This window comes from Tenrec ecaudatus, chromosome 1, assembly GCF_050624435.1.
Source record: "Tenrec ecaudatus isolate mTenEca1 chromosome 1, mTenEca1.hap1, whole genome shotgun sequence".
Classification (NCBI taxonomy): domain Eukaryota; kingdom Metazoa; phylum Chordata; class Mammalia; order Afrosoricida; family Tenrecidae; genus Tenrec; species Tenrec ecaudatus.
The window spans coordinates 50728207-50739486 of NC_134530.1; positions in this window are offsets into that span (position 1 = coordinate 50728207).

Here is an 11280-nt window from a genome sequence, read left to right on the forward strand (position 1 = left end):
GGACCTCAGCCCCCCCACAACCCCACAAGCCCCAACATGGCTGTGGGGGTGTGGGGGGAAGAAAGGAGATAGAAGGGTTTGCTTATCCACTCCCAGGGGTGGGCACCAGGCAGTATGGAACAGGTTCTGGAGGAGATTGAACAGGAAACAATGTCTAATCCCACGGAGGGGAAGGGGTTAAAAGGTCAATTCACGCCTGTTCCAGACTTAGGCACTGTGGTAAAATTACCGAGTAAGCGGGCTGCAGCTGCCTGCCAGCCTACCTGCGTGGGGACCTCCCTCTGTAGAAGAGATGGAAGAAGAGGTCCCCAAAATGTGGCCAGGAGTCCCTCACAGCCTGGCAACACTCTCCCAGTGTGCAGCCTAAGCCTTCCTAACCCCCAGAACAGATCACCCCACGACAATTTGCTAGCACCTGCGTGGCCAGGTTTCGCCTTTAGCCTTTACAACACCCACCTGTACAGCCACAGTCTCCCCAAGCAACCAGCCATTGTGAGAAAACCTCAACAACAAACACCTCTACGTGGATACCCCCTCCAACAGAAGGGGACAATTGGCAATTCAGAACAGCATCGTTCAGCTCAACACCCATACAGACGTGGACAAAACTGCACTGTGTCAGACTGCGCCGAATCTTCAATCGCTTCTTCATAAGACTGACTGGCGCTTCCCCTTGTCTGCTGACCCAAAGCCTGGCTCTTTGGTTCCCTCCAATTGCAGACTGTCCTGTGGCCACCCTTCTGGACACTAAGCCACAAGCTAAGCGCCTCTCACATGGCACCCCCACTCCCTGGTGGCTGATTGGTCACTGTGACCCACATTCCCTCCCCCTAGAAGTGTGGACAGTTTCAGCCCCGCCTAACAGCCCAGCTTTTCTCAACTACAGGAACCCCGGGAACCAGCAGTACCACCTGCGTGGGTGCTATGCCCTCTCCACCCACCAGTCATCTCAGAAGGTGTGTCTTGGGAAGGGAGGTACTCTAATCTACGGGGGAGGGTACCCCCCCAAGAATCCCCTGGCTAACTCCCTTCTCTGTATGCTTCTATCTCCTAGGATACATCAGTCAACAAGCTGGGAGCTTGTCAGTGCTAGAAGGCGCCTTAGGGAGTCCCTTAATCCAGCGGCCTCTGCTATACAAGAGGAAATGGAGGCCCAGAGAGGGGAAGCACCTGCCCAAGGTCACACAGCCCTACTGCTGTTTCAGCGCCCTTCACCATGTGCACTCTCCATGTGGGGGAGAAACTCCAGGGGTGGGAGTTGTCAGCCCAGGATGGCTCCCCTGAGGCAGAGGAAGAAGGCCAAGACTGCAGTCCTTGAGAAAAGCTTATGACTACACAGCTCAGGGGACTCCAGGGTTTGGGCCATATACATTTGGTCTAATCTGGACTTTGCCAAATGCGCTGGTGACACTCACCTCTGTCCCTACCCACCTCCACCAAATTCCTGCCCGCATTCCTGGGAGCTCCCGCAAGTCACAGAAGGCTGCCTTCCCCAAGCCAAGCTTGGCATAGACTACAAGTTCCCACTTTGTTCCAGGGCATCCTGACTTTTCTTTATTTAAACAGGTCTCCAACCAGGAAGAGTCATAGTAGCACAGTGGGTTAAGCACTGAGCTACTCACCACAAGGTCTGCAGTTCAAACCCAAGAGTCATTCCGAGGGAAAAAGATGAGGCCGTGTGCTCCCACAAAGATTTACAGTTTCAGACACCATGTGGAGTAGTTCTATGTCCTTCAGGGTCACTCAAGAGTTGGGATCGCATCATGGTGATAGGTTTTGTTTTTCCTACTCTGCCAGGAAGCCTCAGGAAACGGGTTAAGAAAGTTCTGCTAGGTAGTTCTTATTTCAACTCCATTTTGCAGACTAGCAAATTGAGGCTCAACAGAGGCTGGGTCATTTGCCCAAGTTTACGCAGACAACAAATGGAACCCTGAGTTCCTTCCACTACACTAGTGTTTTTCCCAGTGGGCAAAGAGGGCCATTCCGAGAGGAGATAGATGTGGGAGTCCAAGTCAGGGTGAGAAAATATCTTGGGCTGAGTTTCACCTCTTTTGGCAGTGATGCACTGAGTTGAAGGGTCAAGGGTGGGGGGGTGGGCAAGCAGAACTCCCCCAGTGTCTCATCCTTCCTGGGTCATATTCCTGGGAGCCAGGCCTGGAGCTATCCCACCTTCCTCCAGCCCAGTGTTTTCTGCCAGCCCCCACCCTTTAGTTCTCCTTCCACCTTCCCAGTGGAACAGTGGAAGGAGCACTGGGATGGGGGACCTGAGCCTCCCTGTGGGCTTCAGTTTCTTATCCAGACTAAGAAGGGCTGGCCTGGCAGGATGGGCTCCTATAAGGACCATTCTAGCTTGAACATCTTGGGACCACTCTTGGTCCTCAGTGCCCACTACAAATTTAGAGTGCCACAAGGACCATGTTTAATGAACACATGAACACTCAAACCAAGGTCTTTCTTTCGTCCTCCCCAACCCAACCGATGGTCGCTACTTACCTTGGGAAGCCAAAGGTCAGAGTTGCTGGCGTCAAATACTATGCGGGCTGCTTCCACCCCTCTGTTTGTTTGTCAGGTACCTTTTATTTTCCGCCCGAGCAATGGGCCAGACATTATGCTAATTGATTTAAATATCACGCAACTTTTGTGATCCTACAACAAGGCCATGGACAGCCTACCTACCATCACCTGGCTTTTCAGATGCGAAGAGGGAAAACATGGGAATGAATGGGCTTACTCCAGGTCACACAGCCAATGAGAGGCTGGGAAGGGATTCGAACTAGTGGTTAAGCATTGGGTCTGTTCCCTTGCTTGTTCAAACTGATGTGAGGGCCGTACTGGGTGGTTGCAGGAAATGGAGCTGAACAGGAGCTACTGGCAGGGGGAGAGGGGTCCACCCCAGGCGGGGGAGGTGCCTGCAGAGTTGCCAAACGGCTCTTCAGTTTGCAGAGTGCCAAATGGAGCTAGGATGTAGGCGAAGTGGTAGGACGCCTCTCTCCCTCCCCCACAAAGGGCTGGACAGTCCTCCCACCACCGCCAACCCCAAGCACTAAGTTCCAACAGGGAGCTCTCGCTGGGCACTTACCTACCGGACAGCCTATTTCAGGGCTTGGGTGAGAGGAAGCCCCTCCCAGACAAGGGCCCTAGTCTGCCTGGCCCGCCCAGAAAGGTGCGGACCCGCCCCCAAAGAAAGCTGCAGCCTCCGCCGTCGCGGAAGTGATCCAGGATTTTTCCAGCACGTCCCCCACTCTGCAGTTGAGGGTGTTGCTTTACCTCCCTTCTGAAAGCCCTCAGACACCCCCTGTTTGTGCAGGGGGCCAGATTCCCCATTTGGGGCTATAACCCCTCCCAGCCAGGCATCCGGGAGGCTCTGGTCCGCGGACCCAGGAGTTCCAGGGCCCGAATAAGCCGCCTCCTGTTTCCCCTTGGGCTACCTGGCAAGCCTGCGTTGCCCCCAGAGCCTGCCACCCCCGCCCCCTCCCCGAGGAGGCCGCGGAGCATCTGACTCTCGGAGGAGGTGACGGGCGGAGAGGGAAACCAGGCGGCTGGGGGAGGGGAGTTGCCTGCACCTGGCCCCTCTCCCTGGCCCAGGCAGGGAGGGGCGGGACTGGACCCCCGCCAGACACGGAGAGAGCGGCGGGGGGAGGGGAAGTGTGCCTCTCTCCTCGCACCCAGTCTGGAGGCGGGTAGGGAGGAGGGCCCCCCCATAACCCTATTTGCGAAGGCGCCCCCTAGGCTCGGGCTGGGAGGTACCCCTTCCCGAAGGGCGCTCGGCCCGCTCCCCCGGCCGGCTGCGCTCTCCAGCTGCAGGAAATTCCACAAGCTCTCCATCATCCCGGCAGAGCGCGGAGTCCGGGCTGCCAAGGCTCCCCGAAGGAGAGCCACATGCCGGCCGGCCACAAGGCCCGCCCTTGCGCCGGCCGCCCCCGCCACCCCCCGCCCCAACCCCGGTCTCGGACAACAGCCACGATGGGCCGGGCGCCCCTTCCCGCGCCCCGGGCGCCCCAGGCCCAACGGAATGCGTGGCAGCCCAGGCCGGGGGCTATTTCGAGCGGGTGGGGAGCGGCCCAGCCTCGGTGTTTTCGGCTTTTTCCTGGCCCCCGGCCCACCAGCCCAGGCCTCGGCGGCCCGCACAGCGAGGATCACGTGGTGGTGGGAAGGGAGGGCCGCTGAGATCTCGATCTGGCTCGGCCGGACCCTGGTCCGCGAGGCGCCCAGTGGCAGCCTGGACCTGCGCGCTCCGCCCCAGCCGGGAGGCGGGATATTAATTGTGCGCCTGGTTAAGGCGGGCGGTGGCTCCAGGGCGCCCGCTAACCTGCACACCCCTCTTCCGAAGAGCGCAGGCGGTCAGGGCACTCCCTCCCTGGAGGCGGACTCCGGCATCACTGGCTAGAGCAACTGTACCCCGGGAGCCAATCACCGACCTCGATTCTTCACCTGCATGTGGGTGATGCGCTCCCTGGCACGAGGTGGGGCGCCATAGAAAGCGCCTTCCCACTTTCGGCCTAATTTTTCGTTTTATATAATTAAGGGGACCTTAGCAGCCCTGGTGGTGCAACGGTTTAAACATTCGGCAGCTAATCGAAAGGTCAGTGGTTCGAAACCACCAGCCTCTAAGGGGGAGAAAGAAAGATGAGGCTGTCTGTTCCTAGGGGGTTCTGCTCTGTTCCAATAGTCACTGAGTCCGAATGGACTTAGTGGCAATGAGTGAGTGGGGAGCGCCCTGTCCAGGGGGAGAATCTGTCCCAGGCAGTTCCCCCTCATGCTATCTTTTGGACCTCCTCAGGACCGACTACTCACTGGTAACAGTCAGCCCTGAGCAAACACTTGCTTCATTCTAAGGTCACTGTTGTTGGGGAGGGTTAGCCCTTCCTGATGAGGACACTGAGGTGCTGGAAGGTTACCTGACTTGCCAAAGGTCATGAAGTGGCAGTGCCCAGAATCTGAGACACTCTGGTTCTGGCATCTGAGTTAACCACTAACCTATATTGCCCTGAGACAAACAGAACGAACATTGCCCCCTTTATACAGAGAAGAAAACGGAGGTTCAAAGTGTGAGGTGTCAAAGTTGCCTGGCCAATTAGTGGCAGAGGTGAACATGCCATGGACCTCCAACTCCTCGTTGGAATGTCCCCCTGCAGCACCTTGAATCTGGGCAGCTCCTGTCTTGGGGGGCAAGGAGATCCCCAGGATGGGCACCAAGCTGTATCTAAAGCCCTTGCCGACAACCCTTTTCCTTGCACATGTGGTGTCAATGCTGGACTCCTGGATTCTGGATTCTAGACCCAGCTCAGTTTCAGAGTTATGGGGAGGAGGGGGCAGTGTTCTGGGGGTCAGGAGAGATGGCATGAGGGGGGAACTGCCTGGGACAGAGCCTGGAGCTGCTTCCTGTCTCCCTCAGCAAGGAAGCACAAAGGGCTGGCAGCCCCTGCCACCCCCACCCCCCCACTCCGCCCCGGAAACCTGGTAGTTTATTTCTGTCTCTGGGCCCCCTGTTTCCACTGAGTCCGGCCAGGAAGGCTGGCAGCAGCTGGCTTGGCGGGGTGGAGCTCCTGCTCCCTCAAGGGTCCAGTTGCCACTCTGCCTGACCTTCCACCCCCACCCCACTTGCCAGGCCAGACTTCATAGTTAAAGGTGACATTGAGGGATGAGGGAGAGAAGCTGGGGTCAGTGTTCCAAGGTGATGCAGGAACACCCTGGGAGAGCCTGAGACTCCACGGGGAGGCCAGTCAGGACCCCTGCCCTCTCCCCAACCCCAGTTGCTCTTGCAGGCCAAGCCAGCTGAACTCAGCTCAGGCTGTAGCGGCTAGTGCGCCCAAGCACATCTGGTCTAGTTCACTCTAACTCATGACTCCTCTGGACCCAAGGCCCAAATCAAAACCTGCTTCTAAGTGTCTCCTTTTGTTACATGGTAGCCAAGAGTGCCATGGGGCTGCTGAGCACTGGGAATGCGGCTACTTAGAATGGGGAAGTGCTGAAAATGTAAACCACTGGATTCTCAAGTCTTCGTACGAAAGGAAAACAAGGAAACTAAGGGCAAAATATCTCATTAATTTTTTTACACTGATTATATGTTGAAATGATATTTTGGACATATTGGGTAAGATAAAATATATTATTAAAATTAATTCTATTTTCTTTTATTTTGTTTAAATTATATCTAGGGCTCCCATTACATTTCTATTAGTCAGTGTTGTTCTGGATCATCTAGTGTTTAGGCTTTGCATGCTCCAGATCAATGTGGGTGCCTTCAGCTCACCTAATCCTACTCTTCCTCCCCACCCCATCCCCCAACCCCTGGACCAGCCAGATCACAGGTGGGCCTAGATTTCATTTCCTGCCCCAGCTTCTGGGAATCAAGACTCTGCCAGCAACGTGACTTAGTCTTCTCTAAACCACTGTCTCGTGCACTTCTGTTTCACCAGTTCCCAGGATCTAGATCCCAGCCAGCGTGTGGCTCTAAACCATAATACGTCTGCCATGGATCTAGACGCTAGCCTCAGACCTCAAACCTTGATTGTAAGCAACCTTAGGACATAGACAGCCCCCAGGAAGAGTGAGGTTCTCAATCAGGGGTTAGCAAAGTATGGTCTGGGGGGTCAAATCAAGTCTGCTTAATGTACATGAAGTTTGTAACATAAGTCAAACTCATTTGTTAATATAGTATCTATGGCAGAACTGAGTATTCATGACACAGGTTGAATGATATTTATTATCTGGCTCATTACAGAAAAAGTGTGTTGACCTCATTCTATATGGCCAATATGTCCAACCCACCATAAACCTTGATTTGAGGCTGAGAAATGGCTGAGATTGATCTAAATCACCTGGTTCTGGATCGTGCTCCAGACTAGGATGGTGCTCCAGGCTAGGATCTAGACTCAAGCCTAACCGGGTCCCATGCTGCTCTGGTTGCTGATTCCACGGCGATCACTTTTAGCTAGGCCCCAGACCTTCTCTCTGGACTGGAAGGGGTATCTCTATTTCAGAACTCCCTTGGAGACATCAAGGTTCATTTGCCCTTCTCAATGGCCTTGGGTGTGCGGAGGAGGGGGGTGAATTCCAGAAACTGTGCTAGAAAGAAGCTGAGTCAAGGGGTCAAGGGTAAGTCCTTCCCTGCCAAGGGGACAGAACATGATCAGGCCAAGAAGATAAGAGTAGCCCCATGTTCTACCCCCTTCCCAGTTTCCTAGTCACTTAGCTGGTACTCATGTAGGTGGGGTGGTAGTGGGGAGTGGATACCAATCCTCTGGAAGTCAGGCTGAGGTTCTAAATGGAAACTTTATTTCCAGTCCCTTACTTCCACCCACCAAGACTTATCACCTCCAGGCTAGGCTGGCACCACGGCCTCCATTCCCCTGGTTTACCTTGATCTCTGCCTTCTCCATGGTTGTCTTTGAAAACCTCCTCACACCCGCCCTCTTCCCTGCCCTTTCCCCTGGTTAGACGATCTCAGTGCTGATTTGGGGCAAGTCCGTTCACCTCTTGACGCCTCCTCAGTGTCCTCATCTGTAAAATGAAATGATAATCATGGTGCCTACTCCTTAAGGAAGATGCCCTGGTGGCACAGCGCTGGGCTGTAAACCCAAAGGCTGGCAGTTCAAACCCACCAGGGAGAAAGACATGGCAGCTGGCTTCCTAGAGATTACAAGTCTTAAAAACCCTGGGTTCTAGTCTGTCCTACAGGGTTCCTACCAGCTCGCCCCACCTCAACAGCAATGGGATACAACTTCCTAAGGTTTCTGTAAGGACTTAATGAGCGCAAGGTGCATCTCATAGCTGCTAATTTTATTACCATTGACCATCTAACTTGGCTCCACGATTGACTTTGGTGGATTTGTCAACCACAAAGTTTTTGTGAAAATTTGTTGTTCTTTTATGGAGAGAAAGTCCAAGTCCTTATCTTCTCAAAATGTGTCCTTAGCCCACATGGTAAATCAATAAAATTAAAGTTACTTTTACTTCAACCCGGATGGGGGAACAGAAGTCCATAAAGGGGAAGGGACTAGCTCGGGGTGCTATAGAAGAGTGGGGAGCAGATTCCATGGCTTGAAGCCAGAGCGTTCCACCCACCAGACCCAACTTCCATCACCAGTCCAGGCAGTCCCTCACATTCAACTTCACCATTTCTCACCTGCTCAGCCGTGACAGCTTCCCGGTGGACTCCCCACCTCCAGTGGCTTCTCCTGAATCTCTTTCACCTGGTGCCAGATTCCTCTTCCTCAAATCCCGTTCTCACGATACTGCGTCCCTGCTCCCAAACCTTTAAGCGCTCCTTACTACCCCAACCACATTGAGACCAAGGTCTTCAGCCCGACGACACTGACACTCGAGGACCTTCACAGTCAGTCCTGGCCCCCACCCACCTCCTGGCTCTTTCCTCTCAACTGGTCAGAGGGGCTGACTCGCCCTCTTTCCTCCCCCCTCTAAGGTCACCACCACCCACATATCCACCCAGTTCCAGACAAAATATGCCCCAGTGCTCAATCACAGTGTCTCAGGCTCAACCTGCTGCCTCTGCTCTGCCCTCGGGGTTGCCCTTGGGGTCCAGTCAGTCTCTGGACTTGGCCTTACCAGATCAGCCCAGGGGATGCCGGACCACAGTTCTGGTTCTGGAAACTAGGCCTCTTTCCCTAGTCTTCCGCTAGGCTCCATTGCTGAATCTGAGCCCACTTCCACCACTGCCCACTTCTCCCCTTGCTTCAACAGACCAAACAGCTCTGCATCCAGACCTCTCCACTCTCAGGAATGCTGCTCCCTCCAGTCACAGGGAAGGAGGGAGTGGGCACAGCACTGTTTTCAGAGCCATGACTCCGGGGTCTTTAAGCCTCCGGGGCCTCAGCTCTGAAATGGGTACAGCTCTGCCTATCACCTCACATGTCTCTCATGAAGATGCAAGCCTTGTCAACTGGAAAGCCTACTACATCAATAATTCTAACCTCCTCTCCATTCAGAAGCCCATTTAAAACCACAACAACCTAGCCATCTTCCCATTCCTGCTGTGTGATGGCTGAGGAGCCTGAGAGCTGAGGCACCGTAATCCTGTGACAAAGTAAAACTGCCCCATAGTGGGGTTTTTGGAGGGCAGTATCTTATACTTGCATTTGATGTACTCATTCAAGAAAGACTCATAATGACAGCCGTCATTTTTGAAGCAGGCTGTAGCTGGAACTTAGAAAGAACCCCTTCTTCCACTGCTATCTGTACCCCCCTTTCCCTCGGCCAGCACTTCAGCTGGTCACATTTTTCTTTGGCCGGGTCCATAGGCTTTGCTCCACTATTCGACCTGTTAACATTTTGCCTTGCTACCCATGCTTAATCGTTGTGCCGTTCCCCAGGAAAGTGCCTGAGAGCAGGCATGCATTTAACTCCAAATGAATGAACCCAGTGCTGTCTGTGTGCTGGGCACGGTACTTTCATTGACCCTCAAGTTCAAAGGAACTGTTAGGTAAGTGGCTTGCCTGGCAAGAGTTAGGATTTGACCCCAGAGACTTCGGGCTTAATCACCTGGCCAGACTGGGGGAAGTGGGGCAGTGATTTCTATTTCAATATTAGCTAAGCCTCTTGGGGCTGTCACCTCCCTGTGTCTCTGAGGCCACCAGCCCTCCCCAGTTGTTTCCCTCCTCTGCATGTTTAGGCCTGCTGATGCCATTTGGCTTGCCAGGAAAGCCCTCTTTCAGCTCTGCTCACTTCTCAAGATCCACCCCTTCTGGGAAGCCTTCCCAGCTTGCTCCCTTCCCTGAGTTCCTGCCTTGCTGTTAAGAAAACCCACTTGGGGAGCGAATGCTGACTTGGTGCCTTCTCTAATTGTTTCCGGCACTCAGAGGCCTTGCCCACCTCTTTCTCTCCCCTTCCTTTCTACTCCCACCCTTCTCCTGGCTTGGTCTCTCCCTCCTCCCGCTATTCTCATCCCTTAATCACCTTGACCGCTTTCTGTGCAAAAGCATGGCTTTTGAGACAACTGAACTCCAGCTCCACTCTCGATCAGCTGTGTTTCTTCAGGTAAGCCCCTGGACCTCTCTGACCCCATTTCCCATCTGCAAAATGGGGATAAGAGCTCTGTCTCATGAACGGAGGTGCCTGGAGCACAGTCAACACCTATCAGTTGTTATCAGTTCTCCGGCATCTTATCGTGACCCTCCACCCCATTCTAAAGGCTTCAACTCTCCTGCCGAATCTCTCGGGAACAGGACGAGGGTTATAAAGCTGTGGGCATGTATTACGGTCTGATGTGTCCAGAAGCATGCCTGGCATCCAGCAGGTGCTTTGATAAGATCTGTCCAATGAATAAAGTGACTAATGTCATCCTCACAGTACCCTGGGGTGGGGGAAAGGACACAATTACAATACCCGTTTTAGAGACTACGAAATCAAGGTCCGACTTGCCATGACGGATTAACACCCAAGCCAGGACTCCCGTTGCCCTTCCCATCCTAGATATCCCCCTCTTTCAAGCGCTTGGTCCTTTATGCACCTGCACTGATGCCACCCTCGGGCAGGGCCCTTCTGTTCTCCAGCTGGTGGACCTTAGCGCCTGGCCGGACACTTCCTGAGCCCCTGCGGCAGAGCTCAGACCCCTCGGGTTGGATCGCATTTGAGCCTCGCAAAGCCCTGTGGAGTTAGGGCCGGACTCCTTTCCCCATTGACAGGTGAGAACAGCGAGGCTCAGGGGGAAGCCAGTACCTGAGGCCACACAGGCAGGATTCAAGGACAAGCCCTTGCAGGTGCAGCAGGTCTCCCGCCCGCTGGCTCACACACCTGTGGGTAACTGCTCTCAGCTGGTTTTCTAGTCGGATGGCAGGCTCTCAGGGGGCTGTCCCTGTCCAGGGCCGGCACTGCAGTGTGTCGCGGGCTATGATCCATAAGGGCATCCCAAATGCTGACTGGGGCTCTCCTCGTCAGTACATCCTGGTACCTCCCTGGCTGTCTTCTCCACAGAAGCTCTGGGCTGGTGGGCCTGCTCTACCCCATGATCAGACTTCCCCCTTGACCCAGACTAGTGACTCTCCAAAGATGCCATCCTCCTTGCCAGTGAGCTGTCCGTAAATCACAGTGACCCGCAGGAGGAGAACTGCCCCGTGGGTTCCGAGGCTGGTCATCTTTGTGGACGCAGACTTTCTCCTGCAAAGCAACTGGTGGGTGAGACCACTGACCTTTGGGTCAGCAGATGAAAGCTTAACCTCTGCACCACCAGGGTTCCTTAAAGACCCCCGATCTCTTGGTAGGTTACCTCCCACATAGACCATCAAGAGGGCAAGATAGTTCTTTAAAGAAATGCTGAATCAT